This window comes from Pelodiscus sinensis, chromosome 16 (assembly GCF_049634645.1).
Source record: "Pelodiscus sinensis isolate JC-2024 chromosome 16, ASM4963464v1, whole genome shotgun sequence".
NCBI lineage: Eukaryota > Metazoa > Chordata > Testudines > Trionychidae > Pelodiscus > Pelodiscus sinensis.
In genome coordinates, this window is record NC_134726.1 from 35,515,582 (window position 1) to 35,541,872 (window position 26,291).

The 26,291-nt window shown below is 46.9% G+C and overlaps 1 long non-coding RNA gene across 1 annotated transcript in view; it reads right to left on the reverse strand.

Moving 5' to 3' along the window:
• Positions 1-9,557: 9,557 nt before the first annotated feature.
• Positions 9,558-26,291, reverse strand: part of LOC142818636 (uncharacterized) — a 60,977-nt gene continuing 44,243 nt past the window's right edge. The window contains exons 2-3 of the long non-coding RNA XR_012896202.1: positions 14,977-15,030; positions 9,558-10,053 (exon numbers count right to left, since the gene is read on the reverse strand). This is a non-coding gene — a long non-coding RNA (uncharacterized LOC142818636). The remainder of the gene's footprint in view (positions 10,054-14,976; positions 15,031-26,291) is intronic.

The following is a 26,291-nucleotide window of genomic DNA, read 5'->3' on the forward strand; positions in this document are numbered from 1 at the left end:
TTCTGTAAATACATAGATGGAAGGAGGAGCTGGTGGTATGTTATTGTCAAGTCATTACATATAGTCATGAGAGAACCAGATCCTTAGCTTGTGTTTATTGGTGTATCTCCGCACCCGGGTTTACAGCGGTTGCATATGGGGATTGTGTTGTTTTAAGTAAACCTATGTTGGCTGAAAGGAATCATAGAATTATAGAACTGGAAGGGGCCTCAAAAGGTCACCAAGTCCAGTCCCCGGCACGCACAGCAGGACCAAGCTCCATACCATGAGAGCAGCAACTACTGTATAAGCTAAAATGTGACAAGTCTGGCAGGCAGCACAAATGAGCATAAAATACACACATCAAGAAAGTACAGCCGGTCCCTGTGTTGCGACCGTTCGCAGTTACGACCAAAATGTCGTAAATGGTGGACTCCGAGTTATGAACATGATCTGCGCTTACGAACAATGCGGTCGTGTGTAACTCAACGGGGTCCGACTTATGAACAAACTGAGTTACGACCAATTGCTTGGTCTGTAACCGGTTCGTAAGTCGGAGACAGGCTGTATGTTTCCAGCTAGCCCCGTGTGAAATAATATTATACATTTTTTTTAATTGCAATCAGAGGCACCACATCACACCACAGTGCTGGAACAGTCAGACATTTTCCCCGGCATGAAGATTCTCCTCAGTAGTGAAGCTTTGACTAAGCTAATATGCTGAGCCGTAGACTGACCATCTTATAACATTACCCAAAAGAGGACATGAAGGTATTTAACAGTGCTGGTTGCTTGGTTACAGACAATGATAACAGAGCAAGCATTGCCCACCCCAGATTTCATAAAGGGCCAAACCAATATGGCTTCCTGTCGTTGCTTGCCAAAACAACTGTTGAGATCACTATTATTAGCCGTGTAGAAGGAACCAACTGAGTGCTAAGCACACTCTGGAGAAGAGACCCTGAATAGCTCGCCATCTAAACAAGACAAAGAGTAGGAGAGCAAACAAATTAGAGAGAATTGAAGGAGTGTGCCACAGCCAGGAAAAGTACATAGGGTTCAAGAATTCTGAGGCAATCCTCTACTCACTGGAGAATAATGCATCTCCAGTGCCTTATGTAATGTAAACCATCTCCATTCAGTGCAGCAGTCTGTCCTGCTCTAGCGGCAGCTCAGTCTAAACAGTCTTAAGGGGGCTGTCTAGAAGTGACAAATTCTTTTGATACCATCTGTTCCCATTTGGATGGGGATTTGTGTCTGACTGCTTAGGGGGCTGTTTCAAAATCCCCGCTATTTTCAACGTGCTGTATTTCCTGTTTGGTCTGGCCTCCTTCTGAAATGGAATGTGTTCCTCCAGCCAAAACCAAGCCACAAAGAGATGTCAATTGGAATGTTTTGGTGCCGCTGCAGCCAAAGATGTGACATTCCTAATGGAACGCCGTGTGTCGTTTACCATGCAGCTAAGCACAGAATTAAACCATGGGATTATTTATTGCAGCCATGGCCAACCCGTGGCTCATGAGACGCATGCAGCTCTTCCCGCCTCCCCAGAATGCAGCTCACAAAGCTCCCTTCCCCTCTCTCCACTGCCACGGCTCATAAAGCCGCCCCTATGCCCCTGAAAATGGCCATCTTCTCCCGGCTCCATGTGCTCACCGGGTCAGGTGAGCTGTCCGACACGGCCATTAAAGATGGAATATTAAAGTTGATGTTGGCCGGCAGGAGTCTGATTTGGCCAAAAAGTCTCTAAACGTGTTTTCTTAAAGGGGCAGTTCTTTTTTTTCCCTCGACAACTTTGCCCTGGCTCTTCACGCTGGATCCACTGATATCTTGGCTCTTTGCCCAGAATGGGTTGGCTATCCCTAGGATTCTATGATTCTAACAATTATTTTCCAAAATAACCCTATTGTTTCATGGTTATAAATTTCATGCAATACTTCAAAGAACCTGCATTACACAACTAACATTCATAGCTTACATATGAAGAAACTCTTGGTACCAGGGATATTAAAAGATTAACCGGTAACCATACTGGTAAGCATTAGGCTTGCTGGCATACTTACCAGTTAACTGGCCTTTGCCGGTTAACTCCGTGACAACCAGCTGTGCCAGGCTGGAGCTGCCCTCACTTCAGAGGGACCAGTAGGCTGGACAGTGAAGCTTTATGGTCATGGTGGGACCCCATGATCATGGCTTTGTCAGGGCTGGGCGGCAGGTCCTAGGTTAACATAGTTAACTGGTTAAGAGTTATCATTTAACCAGTTAAACGTTTTAACGTCCCTACCTGGTGCAGCCATTTAGCAAGATAAGTAACTATGGACAACATTAAGTTTTCCTTCACGTATCACCCACACTCCATGTAACAGGACACCATGTTCCATTTTCAAATCCAGCCATAATGTTGTTGTGCCTCATTGAATTAGACATCCTGAAGGAAGATCACTGTGTCAGAGGGACCCACGATGCTCGGTGCATGTCACAATCACTAAAAAGTCTAAACTATCTTGTCAGGATATATTAGCGAAGGAGGCTGAAGTCACTCCTTGGATTCTACGGGACTAGATGGAACATGTGTTGATGTTTTACAGCTGGGCAAATATCAGCAGTAGCAGGTGATGCCAGGTACGTTATCACATGTCCTTCATCCAGGGCTTCTACACAGACCTTATTTTGATGGGTATAAGAAGTCTGCATAGACAATTCATTTAATCTACACAGTGGCTCCTGTCAAAAACAACCCCTGTTCTTGTTCCATCAAAAACAAGGTGGCCGCCCAATAAAACAAGCTGGGAGAATTGTACTCGGAACAAGAGGGCGAGCTTTGAGATGGATTTTAAGGCAAGAGATGAGCTAATAAGGATGTTCTTTTGTACAGGTTTTCTGGTGCATGAGGGGGCTTGATTCTTTGGTTCCGCACGGCCGCTTTGTTCCACACCTCTCGTAGAAAATGTCCTTACCCCATGCTTGTGGAAGATCACATCAACATTGGGGGTACTCTCCAGTGATGCAGACCCAACCGAGAAACTGCCACCGATTGCCACAGCTGCGTAAGATTCACAAGTGATCTCGCTCATTTTTATTTAAGCAGCTCAAATAACCAGGGCAATCTCTCCCCTCCCCTGCTACTGAGCACCATTATCAGTGTTAATTCGAACCCTACATGTCACAGCCTGCCCTTTCTAAGCCATGGCTCCGTTTTGCACTGCAGCATTGCCTGCCCCTGTCACTGTTCTCCTACTTTGCAGGTGGAAGACACGTACCTGTGCATGCTGTGCAATTTCAAACAGCTCTGCCCATCTGGGCTTATACTCGGCGCATGCACCTGGAATCCTAGCACACTAGAACTAGAAGGGACCTGGAGAGGCCATTGAGTCCAGTCCCCTACCCTCAATGCAGGACCACGCACCGTCTAAACCAGTGGTTCCCAACCTTTTTGAGCATATGGACCCCTTTACAATCTATTAAAATTTCACAGACTCCTCCCCTCCCCGTGGGAGAAAAAAAGGAAAAGAAAAGTAAGTGATGGGCCGGATCCTTATTTTTAAACATTCCATGGACCCCCTGCAATACCATCGCAGGCTACCAGGGTTCCATGGACCACAGGTTGGGAACCATTGGTCTATCCAGACCAGCGTTTCCCAATTTTATTTGGCCACGGAACCCTTTTAAACTCAAAAGGACTTTGCGGAACACCTAATAACAGTCTAATATATGGAGCTGAAAAAGTAGACCATAAATAAGTCAGGATAATAATAAACAACTGCTAAACAAGGTCATGAGATCAACAATTAGTTTAACTGCGTATATTTAAAAACAAAAATCACATAATATGAATTACTATTTTTTTAAATCATAAAATGTTATTGTCATGGAATTTTCTCGCGGAACCCTTATTTTCACTTCTGCGGAACACCATTTGGGATACACTGATCTAGACCATCCCTGCTAGATGTCTGTCCAATCTGCTCTTAAATATCTCCAGAGATGGAGATTCCACAACCTCCCTAGGCATTTATTCCAGTGTTTAACCACCCTGACAGTTAGGAAGTTTTTCCTAATGTCCAACCTAAACCTCCCTTGCTGCAGTTTAAAGCCCACCTTTTCAGGTTTGCTCCCACAATGGGCTTGACAGGGGAAAATTTAAGCATGTGTATGTTAGGAATGGAGTGGAGAGGTTTATATGCTGATGTGGGCACTTTTACCCAAAACAGGAGGGGGAAAAAATGGGTCTGTGCAATTTTGCATATGCACTCACAGGGCATGGTCTACACTAGGAAATTATTTCAAAATAACTTATTTCAAAATAATAAATCCTAAAATCATTTGAAATAGCGTGACCACACTACTGGGAAGCCTCAAAATTAGTTCATTAATGTGGACGTGCTACCTCGACCTAGAGCCCCAGGAAACACTGCGGAGTAATTAATTTGAATGACTCTAGGGAGTAGTGATTTTGAAATAGCGGCACTGGAGTGTCCACATTACTGCTACTTGGGAATAACTATTTTGAAATTAGCATTATTCCTCGTGGAAAGCAAGAGTTATTATTTTGAAATAACCAGCCCATTATTTTGAAATAACGGGCTTGGTAGTGTGGAGGTGTCGCTTGTTATTTCGAAATAAGGGGCATTATTTCAAAATAATGCCCTAGTGTCGACCAGAGCATAAAGGCCAGACAGACATCTAGCTGAAACTGTATCTCCCCTCTGCACTGTATATTCAGGTATTGGCTAAAAATATTAAACCATCACTTATGCTCTGGCCCCTGTTGCTGGTGTAAAGGCAGCTTGGAGTGGGTGCAAATTCCTCTGACAAGTCCTTTGCACGTGGCTGCTACTTATTGTGCAGCGCCACGCACAGCCATTTGTGCAAATTCTCCCAGAAGCTAATTTGCATGGGCACAGCTACTTTGCATATCACCACCAACTCCATCTGCAACAAGTTCCGTGGGTGACATTAACAAGAATCTGGCAGGGCCTTTCGAAGCGAAATGTGCAGCTGTCTGCTTTCTGCAGCTGGGCAGCATTAAATCCAAACGTACAGAAGCAGAAATCCTCGCCTGGAAATTCATTGAAATGTAATCCCCTTTCCCAGCAATGGATAGGTCATCTCATTGTGTGTGACAGGAGACAATGCCCTGCGAAGATCAGAACGCTGTGCCGTGCCATTGCCCTTCTGCAACAACAACACAAGGACAGAACTGAATTGATCACCACTCTCTCTGGTTCTAGAAGGTACCTGAGCCAGGGCAATAAAAACTAATGAAGCCTCCTGCCTGTGGAACGATATGGCCAGTGCAAATAAATTTATGCTTTAGGCGCGAATGGGTTTTCCTAATTGAGTTTATCCTTGAAAACGAACAGAGCATCTGAGTTTCACTCATCATCTATAATACACACGGATGGGGCGGCTGAAGGGAATTTGGTCTCCACTTGCCTCTTCAGGGCACTACCCTCAGTATCTCCATGGCTAGCTGCTGTGTTTGCTCCCCGTGAGGCGGGAGAGAGAGGTTTTTGAACCACAACTGACATATCTCAAGAGGGCCCCTTGAGAAATCAGAAAGGCTGCTGCATTGTGAGGTAAACCTAACGGTTCTTTCAAGGCCAGGGGTGACATTTTAGGGCTGGCCTTACCATGAGGCGAACTGAGGCAGCCGCCTCAGGTGCCAGACTGTGGGGAGGCGACACTAGGACCCAGAGTGTAGAAAATTGTGTCTGCTGCTGGTGCATCTGTATTCTCTCTGCTCTAGATGCCCAGAGATGGGGGAGTGATGTGCGGGAGGAAGGAGGGCACAAGAGACATAACAGGCAGGCAGGAGAAAAGGGGGCATGGGGGCGTCATTTGAGCTCCCCGCCTCAGGTGCCAAAATGTTGTGGGCTGGCCCTGGATGAAATCCTCACCCCTCTCCCCTCTTCTGGACCCCCAGTGCTTGGTAAAACTACCAGAGCTGTGTAAAAGGGCCCTTAAAAGGCCTGGTTCGGGTTGGGGGAGGATCCCCTAGGTCAGTGGTGGGCAGTATCCAGCCTGTGAGCTGGATGTGGTTCACCGGGGTGAGCACCTGGTGGGTAAATCTATATCAGCATCGTTGCAATATGGGAACACTGGATCTGATTTCAGGGAATGCGTGTGTTTCAGTTTTATGTGTCTGCTTAGGAGTCTGTTTTAACATAGACCAGGACAGTCGCTAAAAACCCCTAGGACTTTGTCTTGACCATTGAAAGGATGGTCTTGGACAAACTAAACTTCGTCTCCAGACCAAAAACAACATAAAAACCAAAGCGAGCCACCCACAAAGCCCCTGTGAAACTTTTTTGCCTCACATAAAATTAAGCGATTTCAAAACCATAGATTGAGAGCCTATGTTTTATTAGCCTGTGCAGAGAGGAAGATGACAAGCCATTAATATTACAATCTCTTCGTTCCATTATTCATCAAGCCCTTTTGTTTTATGTGCGTGTAATCGGTGCCTTTGTGCGGATTTGCAATGCATTTATCTCTCTCGGCTTGTCCCATCTTGGCAACATTTCACTTTGCCCTTCTTCCCCGTGCAGGGGTCTTGCTGGTTACTCCGCTAATTGAGTTTGTGTAATGAAAGTCACTAAAAATCACTTTCATGTGGCACATTGTCACAGATCTGATTAAACCATTAGATTTGTTTTTAGCCCCTCCAGTAGATACATAAAGGCAATTTCCTAATATTTTCCCTCCTGTTTCCAGAGAAACGGCACTGGGTAAATGGCAACTGCTCTTGCGTTCCCGAACCTGCCCACACACCCTGGAGCTTGGAAAAGAAACTCAAGGCTCAGCAGAGTATTCATCACATGTCGGCGTCACGATTCAGGGCACTTGCACCAGGCCCGCCGAAAGGGAGGCCAGAGGAGGCAAATGTCCCGGGGCCCAACCATTCAAAAGGGCCTGGAGCTCCCTCTGGGGCCTTTACTTGCCGTCGGAGCACCACAGTGCACGCTCCAGACAGCACTGAGGGCTGAGAGGAGGGCCCGTTGTTGTCCAGGCAACGCTGAGGGCTGGCTGCCGTCAGCCCCACCTCTCCCACTGTAGGGAATAATATCTTGGATACGCTGGGTGCAGATGAAAACAAGCAGAGGACTTATTGGTTCACACAGCTGGTGGAGTCCTCATCAGGGGTTAACCCGGTGAGCACTAACTTCACCAAAACATACATTAGATTATACAGGTAGCAGATGGACGGAGGAGAAGTAATTTGATAGATCTAGCTGCGGAAGTGAGATATGCACATAAGCCAATGGTCTACAACAGTTACACAGCATCTCCGCCCATTACCAATTTAACATGTTATCACTAATACAAATAGTTATTTCTAACAAGCTAAATAAGCCAACATAAACAAAGGCATGTGGATGGTCATTTTGTCGGCCGGAAATCTAATGCGTCTCCTGTGGGGGTGGTATTGCCTTGGCATGATCTTTGGGATCCAAGCTTATTTTCTAGGAACAAAGCAGACAATGAAAAACAATCCCGTGTGGTTGTTTGGTTGTTTGGTACCGGCCTTATCAAAGGGAGACCCTTTTGGAATGAGGTTTCCAGAGGAACCAGGGTCACAGTAACTGTTGTACTGTATGCTTCTCAGGCTTGGTCTGATACTTTCAGATTTGAGTTTGTCAGTTCTCAGCAAGATACCATGGGCTGCCTCAATTTACCTACACCACCGAAGTCCTGCCCCTTCTGGGAGTATACAGCCACTCCTCTCCCTCCAGGGGCTGGGCGAGATTGTCGGCTCCCCTGACTTGCACCTGAATTTCCCCTCCATGGTCCCTCAAGGGCACTCGCTTAAAATCCTTGGGTGGCATGGTTCTTTTATCCTCTGCTGGAGGAAGAAGTTTCCTCCAGATTGCTGCAATACCACCGGCTGCTGCAAACCTCTCTGCTGCAAAGCTAAGAGGTAATAAGACATTTTTAATTAAAGCACTGGGTTCGTCTGCTATTATTTTTCTCAAGGGGCAGAGCAGAAATACAGTCTAAGGGACAAAGCCAGCAACCGAGAGCCAGAAACTCCTGAGATCTAGTCTTAGAACTACTGACTTGCTGGGTGGATTTAGACAAGTCCTGTTGGCCCCAATTCAAAAGCCTGTGCCTACTGTTAAGCAATGGTTTCATTCCAACGGGGCTAATTTGTATGCTTCAAGTTAGTCACAGAATCATAGAACTGAAGAAACCTCGAGAGGGCATCAAGTCCAGTCCCCTGCACCCATGGTAGGACCAAGTACCATTTAGACCAGGGGTTCTTAACCTTTTTACCTTCACACCTCCCCCTGAAAGTGAACTTCATGTTCACACCCCCCTGAGAGCCATTTTATGCACAGCCTAGCCCCGCCCCCTCACCTGACAGGAAGCTAAGGGGTGTGGTTAAGACTATAAGAACTCTGCCAGGGAGCACAGTCAGGGCCCAGCCTCTGAGGGAGACAGAGGCCTGCCCAGAGCTCCTGGCTGATGAGGCTGAGACCTGGCCTGGGCCTCTCACAGCCGCCTTCCCTCAGGCCAGTGAAGGCTTCCCTACGATAAATTTTCTGGGAGGCAACTCACACCTCCCCTGTATCCCCTTCACACCTCCCCTGAGGAGACGCACCTCACTGGTTAAGAACCCCTGATTTAGACCATCCCTGAAAGGTGTGTGTCTAACCTGCTTGTAAATCTCATCACACAGTGCATCTGTGGAACTCCTTGCCAGAGGATGTTGTGGAGACCAGGACTTTAACGGGGCTCAAAAAGGAGCTAGATAAATTCATGGAGGCGAGGTCCATCAATACTTCTTAGCCAGGATGGGTAGGAATGGTGCCCCTACTCTCTGTTTGTCAGAGGCTGGTAATGGATGACAGGCAAGGGATCACTTGATGATTGCCTGTTTTGTTCCTCCCCTCTGGGGCACTCACATTTGCCACTGTCGGCAGACAGGATACTGGGCTAGATGGAACTTTGGTCTGACCAAGTACGGCCGTTCTTATGTTCTTATTTCCAGTGATGGAGATTCCATAAGCTCCTTAGGCAATTTATTCCAGTGCTTAACCACTCTGACAGGAAATCCTACCTAATGTCCAAATGTCAGGCATTAAAAATTTCATTGAATAGGGCCCAAAGGCCTGATTTTCATCCAGGCCTCAACCCAGCTTCCATTTTCATGGGCTCACGTTTGACCAGGCTGACAGCCAGGCCTGTATTTTTGTTTCCACATTGAATTGCCTGGCAAATATTAATAACCAGGCACGGAACAGGTGTTACCCCCCATTCCACAGTGATAGAGCTAACTAGTAGTAGCTGTGCTTGCTTATTTGTTGAAGATGCAAAACTTTTTGGAAACGTTGATTGCAGGAACAAATGTGACACTGGAGTTGAAAGTCGAGCCCGAAATCTCTTATTTCCATGTGTCCATTACTATCCAAGGGGAATGTAATACCCATTTGCCTACTTTAGGTGAATGTAAAGGGTTAACACATTAATAATTGTACAGTTCTTTGAATCTCTTATGTTTAGAGACAGATACAGACAGAGAAAGACAATAGGTGATGAGGTCAGATGGAGCTGATATACAAGGTCCCAATTTATCAAGTTAAAATTCATAGAAACATTCTCTTTTTGAAGACACTGGCACTGCAGATAGGAGCAGGAAAATGAATGTTTGAACTTTAACTTTCCCCAATATCACCCTGTGTACTGTGTGGGGAAGCGGTGTTTATCTTTCACTGTTCACATTTAAATGTCAACGTATCCACATGTCTAAATCCCACGCTCTCAGATGGAAATGGTCGATTTTTAAAGACAAAAGGCACCCGGGAATGTAATATACATATTGCTTGGTATCAGAGTCTAACCTTTCAGAGATGCACTTTGAAAGCCCAGCTTAGGGGGACGCCAGTGAGTTTAATAAAGCAGCAATTTACTGTCCTCTAGCTCCGTCAGCTTCATGGTTCCAAGTCCCCTTTGCAAAGTGACACAAACCAGCATCGTCCAGACTCTCCGCAGTTTTATCCTGATAACGAATGTGATGTCGTGAATATACAATGAACATTTAGGCTTCTCCGCCTTGAGGCTTTCCTGTTCCTAGGTGGAGAGGAAAAAAAGTAATGAAGGGATCGAATACAAATCTAAAAAAAACTACCTGGCCATTTGCTTGTACTCACAGTTCTCCTTTCGAAAGCACCAAGCTATAAAACCCCTCCATTCTCCAAGAAGCGCTGTGCATGCATTATTTAAAATGCCATTTTGAAAAGCCGAAGAGAAGGGAGAGCACTTTAACTCTCTGGCGCGGAGGTGTGGGCTGTGGTGGAGACAGACTCCATTTAGTATCTCATCCATCTGGGGAGAGGCTCGCCTTTGTGCCTTTCATAGGCATGAAATGGAAACCCGGCCTTAGACCCTGTGAATCAGCCGCCAGGGCACAAGGACCCGCTCCCCTTAGAACACGGACAACAGGCCAGGCCAGGCCAACAACCTAGACTGCACACTAGCTACGCTCTTTTAAAAGAGGGAAGCTTTCCTCCCTCAGCCCTTTACTTCCCTCTTGGGCCTCCTACTCTCCTCACTAGAGCGTCAGGATCTCTCCCCGGCCTCTTTGCCCCTGAGATCTTCGCTGCTTGGGACTTCCTTTCCTGCTTTCTTACTCCCTGCCTTCTCTTCTCCCCTCCTCTTTTCCCAGGGGGCCCCTGCCAGCTTTGTGCCCCGGCCTCTTTTCTACAGCAAGCATCTCAATCCTCACAGGTGGGGCTCATTCTGGAATCATGGTTGCCTTTACCTCAGGCTGCCAAGCCCCAGGACAACCCTACCTGTGATAGCCGTAACGAAAGGAAAAACTCGGTAGCACTTTAAAGCCTAATAGGATGGTTTAATAGGTGATGAGCTTTTGTGGGCCAGACCCGCTTCCTCAGATCATATTCTGGATAAGAATTGGCATGATACCCAGGTCTAAGGTCCTGGTAGCCTGCTGCCAGCATGTCCCTGCTGCCCCGGGAGAGTGTGTGTGTGTGTGTGTCCCTGTGCACTGCTCCTGAATCCTAGGAGTGTGTGGTGTGGGTGGGTGTGACCGTGTTCCGCTCCTGAGTCCTTGGAGAGAGAGAGAGAGAGTGTGCGTGTGTGTCCATGTGCTGCTCTTGAGTCCTGGGAGTGTGTGTGTGTGTCCATGCGCTGCTCCTGAGTCCCGGGAGCAGCGCACAGAGACCATCTCCCAACACCTACCCTGCAGGGCACAGAGCCAGCAACTGGAAGCTTCTCTAGCCCCACTCTTCTGCCTGTGCTGGGGCCTCTGGGGTCTTTTAAATCACCCAAAAAGGCAGGCAAGGCCAGGGGATGCTCAGGGGGAGCATGCAGAGATGGCTGACGGGACTGTGGGGTGAGACCCAGCCCCAAACTTGGATGGAGCTGGGCCCCTGGGCTAGGAATATTCCTGTTTCCTGGGCACCAATGGCTCCCCACAACTCACTGCCCATGGGGTAGCTGCACAGAGGTATCCGGGAGAGTCTTGCTCCTCCATATGTGTGTGTCACAGTCTCGCCTGTAGCAAAAGACCAGGAAGCTTCGCTGTCCTTTGCATACCTCCTCCAGACCTACAAGGCCATTATCTGAAGCAGGTCACCCCACCCCCCTAGTGTAGTGGTAACACGCTTCTGCAAGGCTATCTGAGAACTCTGTCCTTCTATAGCGGGTCTAAAACATCCTGAAAAATCTCCCGTTCCTTCCCAGCAGCGCCGTTGGACAAACACTTCCCTGCATTCATCTCCCGTGATGTCCCTAGGAAGCCGCCGCGCCATCCTTCCGCCTTTATGAAGATGTTTGAAATCTCCACAGCCCTCTAAGCAGTCGTTGTGTGCGCTGCATTGGAAAGCGTCGCGTGTGCTATGTGTGTGCCGAAGGAAAAGACAAATGATGACTTGCCAGACACGGATTCCCCCAGGCAACCCGCTCAATGAGCGCAATTAAAGTGATTCAGAAAGCAGGACGGCGTTTCCCTCTTCCAAATAGATCATCGTGCGAGAAGATTGGACGAGGCCCATTGAGAACTGCCGATGCGGAATTGGTTTTATGTGCCTTTAATTCTCAATAGTTTTCATTGGGATAGGGTCCCTATCAGTGCCAGGACAAAGCAGAGGGGATGATGCCAAGTGGACTTTGTTACGTGATGTCACGGCACAGAGGGACTAATACAAGGGTGGGCAATAAAAAGGCGACAATCCACCAGGGTTAGTCCCTGGCGAGCCGCCGACGCTATATATACACCTGTGCCTCCTCAGATGTCAGGCGATCACAGCTCCCATTGGCTGCGGATCACTATTCCCAGCCAATGGGAGTGTCAGGAACGGGCACAGACCGGGACACCGCTTCCTGCTGCTACCATTGGCCAGGAACAGTGCTCCACAGCCAATGGGAGCTGCGATTGCCTGATAACTGCGGAGGCACAGGTAAATATAGAGGTGGGGGCCTGCCAGGGACTACCCCTAGCAGAACAGATCCAGCCTACAGGCCAGTATTTGCCCACTCTTGGACTAATATCATCCTTCATACAATCTTCCAGTCCCTCTCCCCCCCAAAAGGAGGGGTTTCATTGTATAGGGACAGAATGAAAAGCTCCATAGTGAGGTGTGTATTGACTAAGTTACTACACTCCATCTTCAGATGAAAGTACCTGTCTGTACTTCATTGTGAGAAAGTCTCTCTACTGTTTGGTTAAGGTGTCCAAGAGATTAGCTCTTCACCAGAGACCAAGTTGTTAGCTCCTTTAAAGGCCAAAACAAGTTGAGTTTGGATTGCATGAGAAAGTGCTTTTTTCTTTAATTTCTTATTGTCAGCTGGGTTCAGGTAACGTATTCATGAAACAAAGATAGCAGCATTGTCTCGGGCTAGGTTAGTTGGGACAGGTCTTCTCCAAGCATGGTCCATACCGCTCAACTATTACTCATCAAGTCTCACAGTCTACACTTCTGCTTATGCTGGTCATATCCATTGTAGAGTCCTACACTGCTTTTCCACTTCCATCTTGTTGAATCTTGGGTCCCTACACTCAGCTTTGCCCTGCCCGGGCTGGCCTTACCATGAGGTGAACTGAGGTGGCCGCCTCAGATGCCAGACTGTATGTGTGTGGGGGGGTGCCACTAGGACCCAAAGTGTAGAAAATTGTATCTACTGCTGGTGCAGCGAGGGAGCATCGGGGCGTCATTTGAGCTCCCCGCCTCAGGTGCCAAAATGTTGTGGGACGGCCCTGGCCATGCCCCTTGATTGTGAGGAAGAAGGGGTGGTTAACACACAGAAGTGGACATTTGGAGATCGGAGTTCTATCTTTGTCTCCCTGTGTGACCTTGAGTGGATCATTTCTGTGACTACTGCTATGTGCCTCAGTTTCCCCTTAGTAAGAGGCTCGATAGAAGGGCACAAGGTTATTCTATGCAGTGCTTCTACTGTTCCAGCCCTGGATTTTCACGGAGACGGCTAGAGAGTGATGTTGAATTGTAACCAGCTGGGTAGTGACAGAAATATAACAACCAGTTGCTTGAGATATCAGCTGTGTTTGAAATTGGGGACCTTTTCTGGTGCAAGTATAAGTTGCCCTCATTCGACATAAAGGAGTAACTCCCTTAGCCATAGCTGTACTAAGCAGTTACTCTTATTTGTAGCCCAATTACTAGCGGACGACAATGAACAACATTGCACCAGATTACGACAGGTGAATAAATTCCTATTAGGGATTAATCTGAATCTAAGATCCCCTTCATATAATCTCAATCATGCTTGAACTCAAAAGACTAATGACAAAAGTCTTGTGCTCGAACCTAGTGAATTGCCTTCCCTGCCAACCACGAATCCCCAAGAAGAGCTCCTTTAACAATTTGTCAATGTTGCTCTGGAATAAATAACTGTTCTATTAAATCACAATGAAATGCTTGTTTGACACCCTTCATTACAGCAAAACTCGCTGGCATAGAGAGGTGAACAATGGGCAAATTAATCTACTAATTGCATTACATTCAGTCCTCTGGCTTTGCAATGCATCCTTTCCAGTTGCAATCACTCAGAGCTAGAGGTCAGGAAGGACAAATAGAAATAGCCGGGTAGTTTGGTGCAGTATTCCAGGGGCAGTGTGGGAGAGGGCTGGTAAGACATATTGGTGAAATAGCATCACATTGCAGTAATGCAGTGATCTCAGTAACTGCAGATTTCTGAGTTTGGAGGGACACAACACAATGTAAGCTGATTGGGTGTGTCACCTTATGGGTAGCCTTTAAAATATGGCTGTCGGGCAGTGATAAGCTAACAACATGATGTGCCAAAGTGAGCCGTAATTTCTCTAGATGTATGGTATTACAAAATCAGGACCTTTCATTCAATAGTACTCAGATCTGAAATCAAAATAGTGAAGGTTGCTACCTGGCCCATTGGGTTAAGTCCACCTTAAAGGAAGGCATCTGTGTGCCTCATATAAGATTCACTCGTGCGTTTATCAGTTTGTGGCCAAATCAATATATTTACTTGGTTTTTTTTAAACTGTAAAATAACATTGCTCTGCGCTGCTTAGTGCATGTTCAGTAAGTCGCTTTATGGACAGGATATAAGTGGTTCTGCCACTTTATGAATTTCCAGGAGGAGCAGTGACCCTAGAAAGATGGATTAGCTCAATTTTCCCCCTCCCACACACACATACTTATTGCTCTTATAAATGAGCAACACAATTTGAAGGCAGCTGCCATCTTTTCAATTTATTCTTCAGATTGTCCCCTCTTGGTATGTTGCAACGTACGATGAGCCCAGCTTAATTCTGTGATCAGGCTGTGCAAACACAATGTCAATCTAGGAAGTACACCTGTGTGGGGATACATGGGTTTTAGGGCTAATGATAGCACCTATCACCACTGTATCTGTGTGCTTACAACATGCCTGGAACAGGGCACATTCTGGTCCAGCCTTCTTGCATTACAGAAAACTGTAGAAGTGGGTGCATAGCCATTCCATGCTGTTTAGCTCAGATCCCTCCATCAGTACCTGTGCAGCTCTGTCTATACCATGCCTTGTGTCCTCAGTCCTTTCCCCAAGGTCCTAGAAGAGAAGAAATCTTCCTTACTAGAAATCTCTCTGACTATGGAATCAGCTGCTCCTCTCTCCTGCATGTTCTTCTTGCACCCTTTTTAAAATCAATCTTCAAATGATGGCTAATTAATCATTTAGCTTACTCAGCCCGTTTTCATGATTACTCAATTACATATCATTTCCCAATCAGTCCCATCTGGGGTGTTAATTAGTATCATAGAGATCAGAGTTTAGGCTCACCTGTTAACTCTCAAATAAGCCACCTCCCCCCTTTTAGAGATGGAGAACTAATGCACAGAGAGATTAATGTTCTCATTTCCAGGAGTTCTAAAAATCTCTCATTAACGTAAGCAGAATCTAAAGATTCTTGGCATCTTTGATAATCGGGTCCTAAGTAGAGCTATTGGGAAGATTTCTGGCTAAATTTTTTTTATTAGAAAATGCCAATTCATTGAAGCTGAAGCTTTTCATAGGACAGGACTAGGTTGCAACACATTTCTCGCATACATGGGTGTTTTTTAAGTTTTGAAATTGTTCAAAAGTCCTGTTTTGACAATTTTGAAGTGAAAAGTTGTGTTTTTCAATTCAGCGTGATTTAGAGTTTCAAAATGTAAGTTAACAGGATGAACAGGCAAAGTTCAAAATCAAAATGAAACATTTTGAAATTAGCAAGACAAAATCCTTCAATTCATGTGAAATTACTTTTTTTAAAAAACTCATTCACAATGATTTTGGAAATTTCAGCCGTTCATGCTGTTTGTGGGTGGGAAAATTTTTCAAAATCTCTGTAACTTTGGTGGGACAGGAAAACCATTTGCCACCCAACTCTAGGCAGAAGAGACTTGCCCCAGGTCACACAGGGAAGAAGTGGTAAAACCAAGAAGTCATTCCAACCTCCAGAATTCCAGTTTGTGTCTGAAACCCAAAGCCATCCTTCCTATCAGTTCTTTTCTATGACCAACACCACAAGACATGTCAGCAGTGACCAATTTAGAGATCAATGATGAAAAATTTTTATGGGAAAATTTCTCTTTCAATGACATTTTCCAGTTTTTCAACAAAACAACATTTTCTTTTATAATATTTTTTAATTTATTTTTTTTTAAAACAAACTTAGTTCGGGGGTGTAGGTGCAGAGTTTGGCTGTGAAAAAAATGGTGACATTTCAGCAAAAGCAAAACCCCAGAACATTCCCTAATTCTCCACAAAAAATAATTGGTATTTTTCTTTCAGCTCTATCGGACAACTGCCCATGTAGGAAGAAGTTTTGCAGTCTCTCTCTATTGAAAAAGACTTTGGATGAAATCTCTGTCTACTGGAACAACATGTGTGTGTTGTCTAGGGGTTGGAAAACAGAAGAGACTCAAGGAAATTCTTACATCTGGGGGATTATCAATCGGTTCGTTACGTGGGCTTTATGGGACCTTTTTGCCATCAGAACAGTAAAGAGGAGTTGTATTTTAGTTAAGAATCAGGCCAAAGGATTTCAGAGCAGGCTACACTGGCGGCTTCTTGTTCAAGAATGGCTGTTCTTGTGCAAAAACGTGCGGAGCATCTACACTGCACACGCGTTCTTGTGCAAGTGAATTTACAGTAAAGTGTCAGAACAGAGGGCTTCTTGTGCAAGAGTTATTCCTTTCCCCACGAGGAATAAACCCAAAGGCAGTGTGGACGGGCAACAGGGGTTTCTTGCACAAGAAACCCCTATGGCTAAAATGGCCAACAGAGCTTTCTTGTGCAAGAGAGCATCCATGCTGCCAGGGACGCTCTTGTGCAAAAGCACATGGCTGTGTGGACGTGCTCTTGTGCAAGACCTTTTGCGCAAGAACTCTTGCACAAAACAATTCTTGTGCAAGAAGCCTGCAGTGTAGACGTAGCCTTAGGGATGAATGTCCTGGTAGGTTTGCTCTGGGTGGTAAGATCATTATTAATAATATTCATGGACGAGGACTCCTTGTAGGGGAACATTTTAATCTGCCTGGTCACTCAGTCATGGATTTAAAAGTAGCCATTCTTCTACAAAGGAATTTCTTTAACCGGTTACAGAGAGAGTCTGCAGCACTAGAATTCACCTGCAGGTTGGGGGCTAGACTTGATGATCCCCTGAGGTCTCTTCCAGTCCTAGGATTCTATGGACACTGTTACCCTGGTCTTGAATAAAGACATTAACATGTTGACCCATTGCAAAGTCAGTTCCTCCTGCCTTTAACATCTGCATTTCCACATCAAAAGCTATGCATGGGGCACATCCAGCCCACTTAATTAGCCTCATTAACATGGGTCCTACAATTGACAGGTACTTCTTCTGTAATATATATCTCTTGGTTTCTGTTATTTCCACACCAATTCATCTGATGAAGTGGGTTTAACCTATGAAAGCCCATGTCTTATCATAGAATCATAGAATAATAGGACTGGAAGGGACCTCGAGAGGTCATCGAGTCCAGCCCCCCGCCCTCAAGGCAGGACCAAGCTCCGTCTACACCATCCCTGACAGATGTCTATCTAACCTGTTCTTAAATATCTCCAGAGAGGGAGATTCCACCACCTCCCTTGGCAATTTATTCCAATATTTGACCACCCTGACAGTTAGGAATTTTTTCCTAATGTCCAATCTAAACCTCCCCTGCTGCACTTATGAGGAGAGGCTGAGGGATTGGGGTTTATTTAGTCTACAGAAGAGAAGAGTGAGGGGGGATTTGATAGAAGCCTTTAATTGCCTTAAGCGGGGCTTCCAAAGAGGATGGAGAGAGACTGTTTTCAGTGGTGACAGATGACAGAACGAGGAGCAATGGTGGGAGTGGGGGAGGTTGAGGCTGAATATCAGGAAAATCTAGGAGGGCAGTGAAGCACTGGGATGGGATCCCTAGGGAGGAGGTGGAATCTCCATCCCTAGAGGTTTTTAAGACCCAGCTTGACAAAGCCCTGGGATGATTAAATTGGGGTTGGGTCTGCTTTGAGCAGGGATTTGGACTTGAAGACCTCCTGAGGTCTCTTCCAACACTATGATTCTATATATTTTGGTTAGTCTCTTGGAGTGCATTTACACTGCACCGTAGCTCAAAATAACATACGCAATTTGAGCTATGCAAATGACAGATGTTATTTTGATGCTATTTCGAAATAGCTTTTTTTAAAAAATTTGGCACTATCTACACAGCACTTCCTTCAAAATAAATCACTTTTCCAAAACGTCCCTTGCTCCTCATGGAAGGAAGTTTATGGGGACGTCAGAATAGCAAGCCCATCATATTTCAAAATAACGGTCGTGCTCAAAAGACAGGGAATAGCTATTTCAGTGCTGCAGTGTAGATATAGCCTAAGGTGCCACAGGACTACTTGTTCTTTTTTGCACTAGATCAGCTGTGGCCAACCCGCAGCTCGTGAGCTGCATATGGCTCTTGCCCCCCAAAAGTGCGGCTTGCAAAGTTGCTCCTACACTGCCCAATAGCCCCTGTTCCCCACTGCTCCCTTCCCCTATCCCCTGGCTTCCCAGGGTGGACCTCAGAGTTTTAAAAATGGCACCCAAGATGGTGGCTGTCTTAAAGGAGCAGCCTTCTTTTAAAAAAAAAATTTTTTTTTTGCTCAACAATTCTGGTGCGGCTCTTCAAATTTTTTCCGCTGCTGTTTCGGTTCCCTTTGTTAAATGGGTTGGCCACCCCTGCACTAGATGATGTAGCAACACAGCCTAAAAAAATAATCCCTACCCGCCCCCCACAGGGATCCTTGCCATTCCTTCAAATTCTGCCCTATTGACATGTGAATGGTTCTGTTCAGCTCTTCAGCCAAAGAAATGGAGAACAGGAACCCACAGGGTTTTATCCTGAGGTGAGCTGAAAAGAGCAGAGTCGAACAGATCACTCGCGCTCCTCTGTGTTCAACCAAGAAGCGGTTTCGAAGGCTATGTGCACTTAGAGCACAACCACGATGAATGTAGCTACACCTCACAGTGAAAGGCTCTGGTGGACAGAGGAGCTCTGTCAGCTCACTGCTGCCAAAATCTTCCTCTGAAACAAGGAAAGTCTCTAGCGAGGGGGCGGCAGTGGGACATGATGCTCCTAAAAATAGCAGTGGAGGCATGGGGGCAGTGTTCCCTCTAATTTTTTTCCAGCTGGGTGCAGAATAAATGTTGTTCTGTGCACCGAGGCAAGCACAGATGTGCACCACCAATAGAAATACATGCTGCTGCTTGTGGGCGCGCTGCTAATTAGCTGGGTGGCATTTGAATCTCTCCTGAGTGGCCACCCAAGCACTCCGCTTACAGGGAATACTGTGTGGGAGGCACCACATGGATGCATAGAAATTAGAGTTCTGTAGGGTTTGCAACCTGGGATTCAGGTGTGTAGGACGTTCTATTCTGCTCTACACCTTTAGGCAGTGCCTTGTTGCTATTTACACCTGTGCTCGCTGGGTGTGCAGCGTCTCTACTACTTAAACCACCATAAACGTAAACGTACCTTTAAATGGAAAGATGTATCTGCCAGGATTATATACTTAATACAATAAAAGACCTGTAAGGACAGACTTTTATGGCTGCTGCTACCTATAACTGTTAGAGGAAAGAGCATAAATAATGCAAAATTAGGTCTCATTATTTAATCATCATCCCTGATTATGTATAATCTCACTGACATTACCGGTTAGAAAATAGCACCTTTAGGCTAAACTCTGCCACTATCCAGCCTATTACCATGAGATTTCATTAACACAATCTTATTGCTGGGAAATAAGGGGAATAGTTTCTCTTCCATGCAAAGCAAATAATTTGTTCTGTTGAACAATTTCATTTATTTTAGGTCATTTTCCCAGGCAAATGCTTGGCTCTTTTGTTATGTGGATGCATCCCAGACAGAAAGAAGATGAGATCTTGTAATTGAAGCCTGGATCATAAAAAGGGGAGACAAAGTCAAGTTGCACAGGGAGCCTTAATATAGGCAGATCATAGAATTGGCCTCCCACAGTGCCCCCTGAGGGTGGTAGCCCTCCAGACAAATCTGCAGAAGTCGTGCCTTTCTGGGGTTCTCCGATCAAAAAGACAGTGAAGCATTAATGAACAAAGTTTAGGCTGCGGTGGACGCTGGGCCCTTTAAAACGCCGCTGGAGCACCCCACAGCGTGCACTGAGCAGCTCTCAGGGAAGGAAGTCGTGCTCTGTGGTCCATGTGGCACTCAGGGCTGGCTGCCCTCAGCCCCGCCCCTTCTGCCCAAAGCCCCGCCTTTTCTGGGAGCATGGAGCCGCCCACGCACACCTTGTCCAGGGACCCAGCATGGCTGTCGGCTCCCCTAAGTCTCTGAGACTGGGTCAGCTGGCTCGGGCCCCTGGGTCTCCGAAAATGGCTCAGCCCCTGGAGCATGCTCAGTGCAGATGGAATCTTCAACACATTTCACTGTCGTTTGCTATTAAGTCTCTCCTGAGCATGTGGGAGGTGAGGTTGTTCCAAGGCTGTGACCCTGGCCAAGTTTGGGCACGTTTGCATAAGGACAGTAAAAAGGCCCATCCCTGACATCCAGAGAGCCTTGTGCCAAATATCCCTGCTTCCAAGTGTGAAGCTGCTAGGGAGGGAAAAAAACAATCGTTGTTTTACCATCACCCCCTTCTTGCAAATGGCTGAAGCATGCCAGCTAAAACTTTAAGAGGGGAAAATGGAACCCAGCATGGGAAATGTTAGCCCAATCAGTTAGAGCAGTGGTCCCTAATGCGGTGCCCGCGGGCGCCATGGCGCCGCCGGGGCATTTATGTGCGCCCGCCTAGTCGGGGTCATGACGCAGGATGGCTGGGGGAGGATGGGCCGCACGCATTGCAGGGCCGAACTCGCCTCGTGACAGGGCATGGGGAAGCGCCGGCGGTGGGAGAAGCGTGACAGGGAAGCCGTGGGAGCAGGGCAGCCGGTTTGGAGTGGCGAACTGGCTGTGGTATGGGGTCTGGCGCAGACGCACTTGGCACGGGGCCGGCCGACGCAGCGGGATGACGTCACCCACCGATGCAGCGCCCGCCACACAAAACGGTTGGGGACCACTGGGTTAGAGTTTGACAAAGTGATAAGCAACTGAAAACAAAGTCTTATAGTGGAAATACCTTTCACTATAGGCAACATTCCCAGATCGGTCTATAATTATTCTTCCATAACTCTGTAGCTCATGAAGGCAGTAGAGAAATAAGACACAATGGACAGATACATCGACACCAAGAGGGCTGGCAAGTGACAGCTGGAAACTCCATTGACAGAGGTCAGAGAAGATGCAGGTTGGGGACTCTGCGGGGGGGGGGGGGAGGACGGGGTGTCAGAGAGGAACGTTGCCTCATGAATATAGAGCAAAATGAGCCCCCCTGCAATAGTGAGAAACTCCCAGTCACTGTTTTGACAAAACTCCCATGATCCTCAGCGGGCGAGGGGGGGCGGGGGAATCTCCCTTCCACAAAAATGCATACACCAAATACAGCCAATAATTGCACAGGAGAGCTGTCTGTTTTCAAGGACACTGTTCTTCCCCTTGGTCATGAGCATTTGCTCCTCTCCCATCCTTGGGATTTGTTTTCTTTTTGCCTCTGCTTTCCATTTATTTATTTCGGCCTGGCTCAAAGCTTTGCAGCTATCAAAGAGAGCACAGGGCCTTCCAGTTGGTAAAGTGGATTGCTGGATTAACTCCCACATCAGATGTTTGCACATGTACAGGCTTGGAGGTCAGTGGATGTTATTAATTCACAGATTCCTTGTTTACTTGTTCTGAAGAGGTTAGAGCCAATGACTTAGGGGTCAGACAAACCTAGCAGCCACATTACAGCAAGGCAGTTTATGTATTTCTGTACACAGCAAATCAGCATATATTTTTATCTCACTTTTTTCCCCCCAAATGTAGAAAAAAAATCCTTTGCTTTTCTTATGCAGACACATTCTAGTTTGATAGATAGATAGAGGGGGTGTGTGGGGATAGATAGATAGATAGATAGATAGATAGATAGATAGATAGATAGATAGATAGATAGATAGATAGATAGAGGGGGTGTATGGGGATAGATAGATAGATAGATAGATAGATAGATAGATAGATAGATAGATAGATAGATAGATAGATAGATAGATAGAGGGGGTGTATGGGGATAGATAGATAGATAGATAGATAGATAGAGAGAGAGAGAGAGAAAGAAAAACTTCAAAAAGTTTTAAGCAATCGTGACTACACTGAGACAGTCCATCATAAGACAAGCTTGATCGTTCTGGCTCGCACAGACGCAAATTATCTAAACGCTGCCAAGCTATGATTCAGCTTTTCAGTGAAGTGGGCACCTTTGAGACATTACATGTTAATTACCACTTTGAAATTGACTGCAGGCATATGTACATTGAGAACTTTTGTCTAAGTCACTTGGCTCAGCTGCGCGCACGCTCGGCGAAGGACAAGATGGATGGTTTCAACGGTTGTTCCTTCCACAGCGCGAGGGGCAAGCATTTCCCTGCAGAGCTTGCGGGTATCAGAAAAGGCCCAGAGAAATGTGCTGTCAAAGGAGGGGGCGGGTATCATAGGCAGGGGTAGGCACTGTCTTCCCAAACCACCGGGCATGGCCAGCCCACATTCCACCCGCAGAACACCTACTGTAGGCCTACAAGTGGCAGAGTGGAGCTGCCCCTAGTGCCCGCATGCCCTCCTCCCTCACTGCTGGGGGAGGGGGGCTGAGGCCATGCACTGCCCCACCTCCTCATGGTTGGGGGCGGGGCCTAGGCAGAAGGGGCAGTGTTGGGGTGGGGCTTGCCTCCCTCAGACTGTCATGGCTGAGGGGTCTCAGTGATGGGGGTAGGTACCATTCACTGCAATGAAACTGGGGTCAAGAGAAAGCCGTCCCAGTGCCGCCAACTCTTGCGATTTGGCTGTGGGTCCCACGGTCGTTGGTATTTTCCTTACAGCGCCAGCTGCTGGAATCAAGTGGTTCGCACGAGCATCTGAGCTTTCACGACTACCAAACGAAACGGGGGGAAAGCAACTCTCTGGCCATTGGGATTGCAGAAAAAAGCTTGGAAGCATGACTGGGAGCCCATGAGCCAATCACATGAACTTTGGGTGGGTGGGTATGACTGTCCCCTTCAGGGGTAGGGAGGCCTCTCAAAGGGCGCTTCATCCCGTGTGTGTATCAGCTCCAAAGGCCCAGGGCCAGTAACCACACCTTGTCTCTGTGAGGCAGTCAGGCCTAGTGGCCTCAGTCAACAAAAATAATCCCTTCCATCACAGCAGTGGGGCCTAGTGGCCAGGGTCAGTAACAACACTCCCTTCCCACAAGGCAATGGGGTCCAGTGGGAAGAGTCAGAAGCAAGACTCCCTGTTTTGAGTACAGTGGGGCCTAGTGGTCAGAGTCTGTAGCACTTCCTTCCGGGGAGGCAGTGCGGCCCAGCGGCCATAGTCAATGCAACACTCCTTGCCTTCGGGACAGTGGGGCCTAGTGGCCAGAGTCAGTAACACCACTCCCTTCCTGCGGGGCAGTGGGGCCCAGTGGCCATAGTCAACAACAATGCTCCCTCCTTTCAGGGCCGTGGAGCCTAGCGGTCGCAGTCACAGAGTCAACAGCAATGTCCATCCACACAGGGCAGTGTGGCTTAGCAGCCAGAGTCTATGTCAACGGTTTTAGCGCCCCCACTTGGGCCTAGTGGGGAGGGGAGCCAAATTACAATTTGCATTATAAGTGGGCTTGCTGGTGGCTGACAGCCAAGACATAACAAGAGAAGGAAAGAAACGTGGGTAGGGGGAGAGGTAGCAAAGGTTACAGGATGCGTTAGCACCGACCAGCTGGGTATGCCAGTCGCTGCCGAGCAGTTAACCGCCCCAATGACTGCATCTGGCCGTTTCTAGAAGGCAGCCTTGTAGGTGTGATAGCAAAGAGGCGGTTTGTAAAAAAAGACTTGATTGAAGATCTGTGAGGGCTGCAAAACATTCTCCGTCCTTCCTGGAGACCAATGTCTTACACGTATTTAAGATTAAAACTCAAAGTGCTCCTTACTTCCTATTGCTGGGAACCCCATCCTAGTCCCATGGAAACCGTGGAGAGTCTCTATTTTCCTTTCACAGGAATTCGATCATTTATTAGCGTCTGTGTCTATTTTCCTCCTCCCCCAGCCACCCAGCCAAGCGCACCTGTGGGCGAACGCTGTAAAACCTCAAGGCTGAGATGGTGCAGCTAAACAAGCAGGCGGATTAATCTGTCTGCAACAAATCTTGTGTGCACACGAGGGGAAGGATTTCACTCCAGTTTTTCCTACAGTGTGAATTCTGAAATAAACCTGGAATGACTTATTCTGCCAGCATCAGCCAGAAGAGACGCTCTGTCTTTTCAGAGAAGAAACTAGGCCCTGAAGGGGAAAAAAAAAAATGCAACAGCCTCTTGGATTTGCTAGAGCCATAGAACCGCCGCTAGCTTTATTTTTCCCATAAACGTGTTCCTAGTTTAATCGCCCACTGGGTCTCAGGATTGATTATAGACATAGCGCTCGATGCAAAGACAATATCGGTGGCTTTCTGACCCTCTCGCACGCTCTGATGTGCATTGATGCCTCTGCAGAACCCACCCTTCCCTCCCTCCAAGGTGGTTAACGGTGGCACTGCCAGGGTTGGGGAGATCCAACACATTTAATTGCTATTGATCATTTAACCTCTTTAATGACATTAGGAGGGGGCGGTGGGAAGAGCGTGAGGAGGGGGTAGAATGTCTGTCAAAGCCAAAGGTGGGAGGGAAGTCAGGATGATTTTCAGTGCACAGTGGGAGCACCTAACAGCTGCTGGTGGGGGCGTGGGGCGGGTTGCTGGCCAGCACTCAGTCGATAGACGGTGAGATACTTGTCCAGAGACAACGGGCAGGAAGAGAATGTGTGTTCTGGGTGATGTAGGCAGATTAGGTTGCATGGATGGGTTTTTAAAGCCCAGTTTATTATAGTTGCCTGCAGTAACACAAGGACTTCTCCACAAAGGCTACGTTGAGACTGCAAGCCTCTGTCGAAAAAGACTGTCTAGACGACAACCAGTACTTTCGAAAAAGCAAGCCGCTTTTTTGAAAGAGAGCACCCAGGCAGTCCGGATGCTCTCTTTTGAAAAAGGACCGTTTGCATTACGTAGTGCTTTTTTCGAAAGAGCACTTGCGAAAAAAGGTGTTATGCCTCGTAAAATGAGGATTTCCGTGGTCAAAAAAACGGCTGCGTTCTTTCGATTTACTTTTGAAAGAACGCGGCTGCAGTCTAGACACAGGTAAAGATTTTTTGAAAGAAGGCCACTTTTTTCGAAAAACTCCTGTAGTCTAGACACACCCAAAGATACTAACCATCTCTTGAGAGGAGGCAAGTTCCATCCAGTCTCTAAGACAGTGGTGGGCACACTTGGGCGGATCCAGCCGTGAGGAGTTCCGGGATGGGGGACTGAGTCATTCCCTTCTGACTGGTTATGTAGGGCTTTCCCCAAGCAACAGGAGCGAGAGAAAAAAAAAAAAAAAGATTGTGGGGCATGTAAAGCACCTAGAACTATGGTCTTATAGTTTTTTAAATGGACTACATTTCCAGTTGGCAGTGTGTCTTTAAGCAGTGAAATTTCCTAGACAGATAGGCTCCAACTAGTGTTTTAGATCCAAATATCACTGAATGTTGGGGATGAGTGGGCTAGGACCCCCAAAGTCCCGTTCTTCTGCCACAATCCTTTCTCTTAGGACCGGCTTCTGATCCCACTTTAACCCAGTGAAAATTGGGGTGACTTCATTCTAGTTAATGGAGTTAGAGCAGGGTCAAAACAGGGTAAGACTGGCATCAGGAACTTCGTGGAGTGGGTGGGTGGAGACAGGTCATTCATTCCTATATTATTTCTCATCCGTACCATATAGTCACAGGTCCAGTCTTGCTTAGTGAGAGAGAGAATGTATGTGTGATTTGAACGCAGCCTCACTAACTCCCGAGACCGTCTGTTCCTTAAATATGATCCGTTTTGATGTCGATTTCACATTTTATCAATTTTAAAAGCCTTCTGATCTCTTCCAGTTAGACTTTAATTACATTTCTTTATTCCCAGCCCACTGGAAGATCAAACACAGAAAATATATTTTCTTACTCACCAACTCTGCCTCTGTCTTCACTGGGGATTATATCTTGTTACTTTCCATGTCCATGAGATCATTAAGTACAAAGCAGCAGTCAGCTAACAGGGTCTATAAACTCCTTGCTCCAAATGCTCGTGGCAAGATGCAAAGTGCAGTGAATACCTAGAGCTCTCCAAATCTGCAGTTATCTGCCTTATGTCCACTGGTAGCTG